Genomic DNA, 7899 nt, shown 5'->3' on the forward strand with positions numbered 1-7899 from the left:
ATAGTTGCATTTGATTTTCTGATATTTTGTGAAAACGATGTCTATTTTTCAGAGTGATATTGTTCTGTAATTTTCTTGTGATATAATCCTCAAGTTTTGGTACCAGGGTCATTCCATCCTCATAGAACAAATTAACATGTGTTCTCTCCTTTATTTTCTGAAAGTTTTGTAAGATCTACTATGTCAAGTTTTACTTTTTGATAAAACTCACCCTATACTCCATCTGGATCAAGAGTTTTCTTTGTAAGAAAGATTTTATAACAGATTAAATTACTTAAATGAATTTGAATCTAATCAATTTTATTTCTTCTTATGTCAGTTTTGGCAAGATATGTTTTTAAAGATGCATCTATTTTATTTACACTGATAAATTTATTGCTACAGTATGAATCTTAATATTATATTATCTCTAAGATTTTAATGAACTTGCTTACTAAATCACATACACACACACGCATGCATGCACGCACGCACAGCAACAACTGTGCAGCCTCACTAGGAAACTCAAGCCAGCAGTTTAGAAGTACCAAAGGCACCTGATACCTAAAAGTCTTTAAGACTTTTAGCTATTCCATAATCTGTTTATGTATTTATTCATTGTAAGACAGGGTCTTGCTCTGTCACCCAGACTTGTGTCAGTAGTCAGAACAGAGCTCATCATAACCTCTAACTCTGCTCAAGCAATCCTCCCACCTTACCCTCTCAAGTAGCTAGGGCTACAAGCATGTGCCACCACATCAGCTAATCGTTTTATGTTTTTATTTTTATTTTTTGTAGAGACAAGGTCTTGCTGTGTTGCACAGGCTGGTCTAAAACTTATGGCCTCAAGCAATCCTTCCACCTCAGCCTCCCAAAACCCTGAGCAACTTTTACAATAAAAAATAGAGTCAGTAAAATAAATGTACAACACAAACTTAGGGCAATAAACTTAGAGAGTTTAAATTAAAACTGATAGTGAAGAATTGTTACTATTTTTAACACAAAGTTCCAATTTAAATCTCTAAATTTTCTTATTAAATCTAGTGTTTTAGTAAAATCTGAAGTCTCTGTTTCTTACAGTTATGGAAACTAGTATACCCTTTTTAAAACAAAACAAAACAAAACACAAAACTACAGGAGTTCCCGTAGTATAAGATCATAAGTAAGTTACCACCAATAATGTATTGACAAATACAATAAAACACATGACTTCTTTATGGATTATTCATTTGCAAAGATAACACAATATAAGCTTTCTTTGTACAGTTTTCCCTACCTTTTACAAACACTTAACTTCTAATAAAAGGAAAAAAATCAAATAAAATTTATTACAATAATAAATTGACTGAAAATTGAAGCACCAACTTTATTTTAAGCCCACTTCACATATAAATTTTTATGTGATGAAAGGTGATCAAAATAGATTAGATTCATTTTTTTCCAAATATATTCTAGACAGTAAGGTATTTGACAACAATGTAAATAGTGTTTGATTGTCAAATACACCATAAAAATGTACTGGGTGCCATTTTTTTTTCTATGATGGACAAGACAGATGAGTTACTTTCCTAGTGAAACTCACAATATACCATGAAACACAGATATTAAATAACTAAGTCACATTATGAATGCCAAAGAAAAATATAGAGAATTATTATAATCAATATTTTGTTTTCTTCCATCTCAGAACTACCCCATCTCTGATCACTTTACAGGGAGACCTCCTGCCCTCTCACTTAGCTACTCAGTTCTCTGTTATTCATTCAATTACTAGATTCTTCAGAACATTTTCTCTGGTTTCTCTTCTTTTAAGGATACTCCCAAGTCTTGATTAGAAGTCCCTTTTTAGGTTTTGCTTGTATTCTTATCTTCTTTATCAGAGTAATTCACATATACTATTTTTATTGCCTATTTGCATGTTTGTAATGTCTACTACTTCATATTATATTGTTTTCACCTCAGCTGTATATATCTATTCCTTACAAAACCCTATGTGATTTGTACAATTAATCTTTTTATATAGATAAGCACATTGAGATCTAGAGTTGTTATATAACCTCACATGATTATATAATTTAGTAAATAGAAGGGTCAGGATCAAACCCAATAGTGAATGGAACTTTCACAATTGTAAGTGACAAAAAACAAGTCACCTTTAACATAGTCACGGTTAGCTACCTCAAAGAGACAGGCTTTTTGCAATAAAACATTCCAGAAGTCACAACATGGAAACCATTATTCCCAAATATGATTTTTTCCCAACATACCTATTTTTTTCTTTATTACACTTTCCTTCTTATACATTCTTACATACCATACTTAAGATTAATTATTTTTATATTAGTTTAGAACCATAGGAAATAATACAATGCTTTGTTAAATCAAAGATTCAGACTTTTTAAAAGTTTTGTAATATCCCAACATACATTTTATAGACCTTACAGATTTCCCTTATGGTTTATTTTAATCAAAAGATAAGTTTTAGTACTCCATGAGGACTGATACATACAATATTGCAATTTCAAGAGATAGAAGTTATTCCTATTATGTCTGTTACTTAATCACAGAGCATACACTAATCTTCATGGTTGAAGGAATCCAACTAGAGAAGTAGAATGATGCAATATATAATATACTGGTTTCATATTTGTAACAAGGAGTATTTTCCAGTTATATTTCTGAATAAAATATCCAGTTATGCCATGAGATGACTCATTCTTTTTTACTCTTTCCTCCCTCTGCTTTATCCCCATTAAGAGCATGAGTAGTGCCCTTGGCACCCCTTTCCAATTGTCAGCAAAATCAAATTTTATGTGTAAAACAACTGGTTGGATTTATTTAACCATCTATGGGACACATAAACTTTAATTTTAAATGCAATCCATGTCCCGTTGGCAGCCTCTATTTTCTTCCAAACCAACTTTGAAGCAGGACTTCATGGCACCCCCTTTAAAATAATGCATCTTATGATGCAACAGCAGCTAATATAGATTGAACAGAGATTTCAAAGTATGGAGACTTACACTACTTCCTCCATGACATAAAACTTCCTTAATTCTCTGTTGATGTAATTCCACACTAAGCACCTAACTGTCCACAATCATGTCATTCTTCACCTGCCTGTTTGTACATGCAGTCTTTCACCCTTCCTTACCCTTTATTTTCTCTGAGTCTTTGCTGTGTCTCCTTTTTTAAAAAAGCAAACTAATTTTACGTTTTATTTCTCCCAAATGCACTTATTCAGAAACGTTGCCTCATTCATCAAAAAAAAAAAAAGTTCCATTGAATACTTAGTACCCACCTTCATTAGAAAACGAGAGAGAATTGTAAATAACATTTACAATTTTTTTTTCTTTTTGTAATCAGCTCTTTAGTAATTCAAAAGAGGGACTGTTCTTTTGACAATAAAATCGCATGGCTTTTTTGTTCTCTGAGATGACATCATACAGATTCTAACTTTAGCTGTTCTCAAAGATAATATCTTGGAGAAAAATATACTAACTGCAAATCTTGTATAATAATACACATAAGGAAACTCAATTACCTCAGTGGCAGTGTCCATCAAGACAGACAACTCAACAATAATAAAGATGTAAAAATAAGATGTAAACACTATAGTGGGTTGAAGAGTAACCACCCAAAAGATATGTTCACGTGGTACATGTCAATGTGACCTTATATAAGATGTGTCTTTGAGAGGTAACTGAATTAATGATCTTTAGGTGAGATCATCCTAGATTAATCAGGCTGATCCTAAATCTTTGTATGAGATGGAAGAGAAGACAGAAAGACACATGAGTGGGAGGTGATGTGAAGACTGAGGCAAAGATGGGAGCGATGTGTCTACAAATCCCAACTATTGCCAGCAGAAATCAGAAGCTAAGAGAAAGGCATGGAACCAGAGCCTCAGGGGATCTCAAAGGAACCAACCCTGTTTCTGGCCTCCAAATCTATGAGAAATTCTTTTTCTATTATTTTAAAACAGGTTATTTATGATTATTTATTGTGCTAGCCCTAGAAAACTAATACAGATGGTTTTTGTCTCAAACTAAGATTATCTCATAACATTTAATGGGTACTACTGTTGCTTGTTCCTTATTATACTGGGAATATAGTGTAGGGAATTGAGGACTGACTTTAAAGGCAGAACAATGAGTTAAAACTTGTGTCTCAACTTTACTTTTTATTAACTATGTGACAAAGTTATATCTTTAGTTTTTCATCAAACATGGGATAGTAATATTGTATTAAATATGATAAAGAGTATTTAATCTCATTTTCTTATAATTTTCATATTTATAAATGATGCAATTACACATTTAAGGAAAATGAACTTGTATTATAAAGTTTATTACAGGATAAAGCAATTCTTTGTTCTATCACTCTTGCTTTCCATGTCTTTTCTCCCTTGCTTTTCAAACCTGTTTGATGTAGTAACACTATAAGCATAAGTAAATATGATGATATTGTCAAATTTGTATTTATCAGTTTTAGATACGTATTTGTTTTCTATTATAATAGTTCAGGAACTAAAACCGTTATTCTCCTGAACTCCTTATTCCCTATTCCTCAATGTAATTTTAGCACAACTGTGATTGAATCAATACTATGGGTATTCACATTATTTTGACTACATAGTGAAAATTTCTAAGCCAAGTAATTTACATCGGTTATATTTCCTTTTTCTTACAATTTTTAAATTTTTTTGTATCTCTAATTTTCTATGTGTATGTTATCATTTTCCTATAATCTTCAACAGCTTTATGATATTTCCACTATGAAATTTTATTTTCAAATTTATAGAGTTTCAAATGCTGGCTATTTGATTTTTTCTTGGGTAAATGCTATCTATATTTCTTCTTTCTTTTTCCAACCTTATCCCACTAGGAAGCTCATAAAGCAGTGTGTGAGAGCTATGGATTGAAAACTTTAATGTTGATAAATGACCTTATTTTTGCCCTTACCATTAATTTAAGTTTAAAATGGGCATAAAATTTTAGTTTAAAAAATCATTATTTTTTCATAATTATGAAAGCATTACTATATCTTCTAAGTCACTACTGAGTTTTGTTATCATGTTTCCTATTTGTTTTTGGAGTCCTATTACCCTTAAACTTTCTTCAATATCTTTCTATTTCTGGTCGCACATGAAAAATGAAGACTGAAGCACAGACGAGATGTCAAAAGTTCTGAGAACATGAATAGGAATTATTAACACATGAGCTATGTTAATAGAGAAACAGGAAAATGGCCTTTTCTTTGGAACGCCCTCAAATGTCAGTACTTCAATATCCTTCCTTTGGAGATTAAGCAATTTCTGTAACAATGTAGTCCACCATTCACCTGTCTTTGAAGTATACCTCCGTGGCAGTGGGAAGATGGTTCTGCAACCCTAGTATGTAGTACTAAAACACATCCCAAGATCTACGGTTCCCAATAGCCTAAGTATAAGGATTCTGATTACATTTCTTCAGAAGATAAATCTCTGGTCTTCTGTAGGGATGGGAGGGGAAGTAGGTCCTTTTAATCAGTCCCCTTCAGTACCTTCATTTCCATGTCCTTTGCCTCTTTTTCTGTTACTCTGCAGGGTGTATAATGTCTTCTTATCATTTCCTCCTTCTATTGGTACATTTGATTTATTTTATTTTTTTTTTTTTTTTTTTTTTTTTGGTCCTTAGTTACCAATTTGTATTGGTTTATTTTAATTTTCCAGAAACTTATTGATACCTCTGATCAACTGTTTTTTTTTTTTTTATTTTCTTTGTCCCTCATGAATGAATGAACATATTGCCTCATACAAAAATTACACAAATTTAGCAGCTTAAAACAACACAAATTTATTACCTCACACTTTCTGTGGAGCAGGAATCAGCATGGCTTAGTTAGGTGCTCTGCACAGGGTGTCACCAGACTAAAATCAAGATACTGACTAGGCTGCAATGTAACTTGAGGCTTGGGATCCTCTTGCAATATCATTGGTTAGTAATGAAGTTCAGTGATTTTTAGATATAAGACTGTAGACCTAGCTTTCTCACTGGCATCAACCAGGAAATGCACACAGTTCCTAGAAGCCAAGTTAAGGTCTTTGCAACATAAATTCTCCATAAGCAGCTCACAACATGGCCTACGCTTCTTTAAGGCCAGCAGGAAAACCTCTCTTGCTTCAAATCTTTCTGGTCTCTTTTAAGGACTCAGCTGATTAGGTCAGCCTCACCTGAGATAAATTCCTTTTTAATGAATTTAAGTAAACATGGATCTTAAAATCATTTCCAAAATCTCTCCTACCATGTAACAAAATAATTGCAGGAGTGATATACCATTGTATTCACAAATCCTGTTCACGTTTAAGGGAAAGGATTTAGCAGAGTATGTACACCAGTAAGTGGGAATCTCTGAAGCCATCTGAGACTCCTGCCTCTCACTATATATATGTCCAGTTTTGTAAATGTGTGAGGAGTATTTTCAGAACCTGCGATCCATCAGAAGTTAACATTTTTATTATAAGTTGACAATTTATAATTGTATGCATTTATAAAGTACAAGGTGATGTTACAATTTATGAATACGATGTGGAATAATTAAATCAAGCTAATTCACACATTTATCACCTCAAAAACTGATTCTTTGTGGTGGGAACATTTGAAATTTACTTTCTTAGCAATTTTGAAATGTGCAATGCACTATTATTAACTATGTTCACCATGTTGTACAATAAATCTTAAATAAAGAATACATTTATTCAATCTTATTGAGATTCTGTGTTTTGATCATCATCTCCCCACTTCTGGCCAGTTCCCTTACACTAGTAACCATCATTCTAGCCTCTGCTTTTGTGAGTTTGTTTTAGATTCCTCATATGAGTGAGAACAGGCCGAATTTGTCTTTCTATGCCTGATTTTGCTTTGTATAATGTTCTCCAATTCCATCCATGTTGTTGCAAATGATGAAATTCCCTTCTTATCTAAAGTCGAATAGTACTCCGTTACAGAATATTACTACGTTTTCTTCATTCATTCATCTTTTGGCAGACATTTTCAATGATCCGATATTTTGGCTATTGTGAATAATGCTGCAATGAATATGGGTGTGCAAACATCTGATTTCAGATCAGTTTGACAAATTGATTTCAAAAATTTGGGGTAAATATCCAGAAGATTGACCCTGTGTCATACCATAGTATTTTTGGTTTTGTGAGAAACCTATACAGTTTTCCATAGGGCTGTGGCCGTTTACATTCCCACCAAAAGTGTTTTCTCCACATCCTTCCCAATATTGTTATCTTTTGTCTTTTTTGGTAACAGCCATTCTAAGAGGTGTGAGATGATACCTCATTGTGGCTTTGATTTACATTTCCCCCAAATTAGTGATGTTGAGTATTTAACAATATACCATTTTTTTAATGGATAAATAGTATTCTACTGTGCATAAATATCACATTTTCTTCACTCATGAGTTAATGAATACTTCGGTTGCTTCCAGAACTTCACTATTGTGAATAGTGCTGCAATGAACATGGGTGTGCAGACAACTCTCCAGCAAACTGATTTCAGTTTTTGGGAGGAAATACCCAGAATTGGGATTGTTAAGTCATATGATAATTCAATGTTTTGTTTTTTTGAAGAACCTCCATATGGTTTTGCATAATGATTGTACTAATTTACATTTCTACCAACTATGTACAAAAGTTCCCATTTCTCTACATTCTCACCAATACTGGTTATCATTTATCTTGTTAATAATAGCCATTCTGACAGGTGTGAGATGACGTTTCACTGTGGTTTTATAATTATTTGTCTTTCCTTAATGATTGGTTGATGTTGAACATTTTTTATACAGGTCTTGTCCATTTGTACATATTTTTGTACATTTTTTGGCCATTTGTACATTTTTTGAGGACTGTCTATTCAAGTTCCTTGACTA

This window comes from Rhinopithecus bieti, unplaced genomic scaffold (genome assembly GCF_001698545.2).
Source record: "Rhinopithecus bieti isolate Rb0 unplaced genomic scaffold, ASM169854v2 scaffold_2431, whole genome shotgun sequence".
In the NCBI taxonomy this organism is placed as follows: domain Eukaryota; kingdom Metazoa; phylum Chordata; class Mammalia; order Primates; family Cercopithecidae; genus Rhinopithecus; species Rhinopithecus bieti.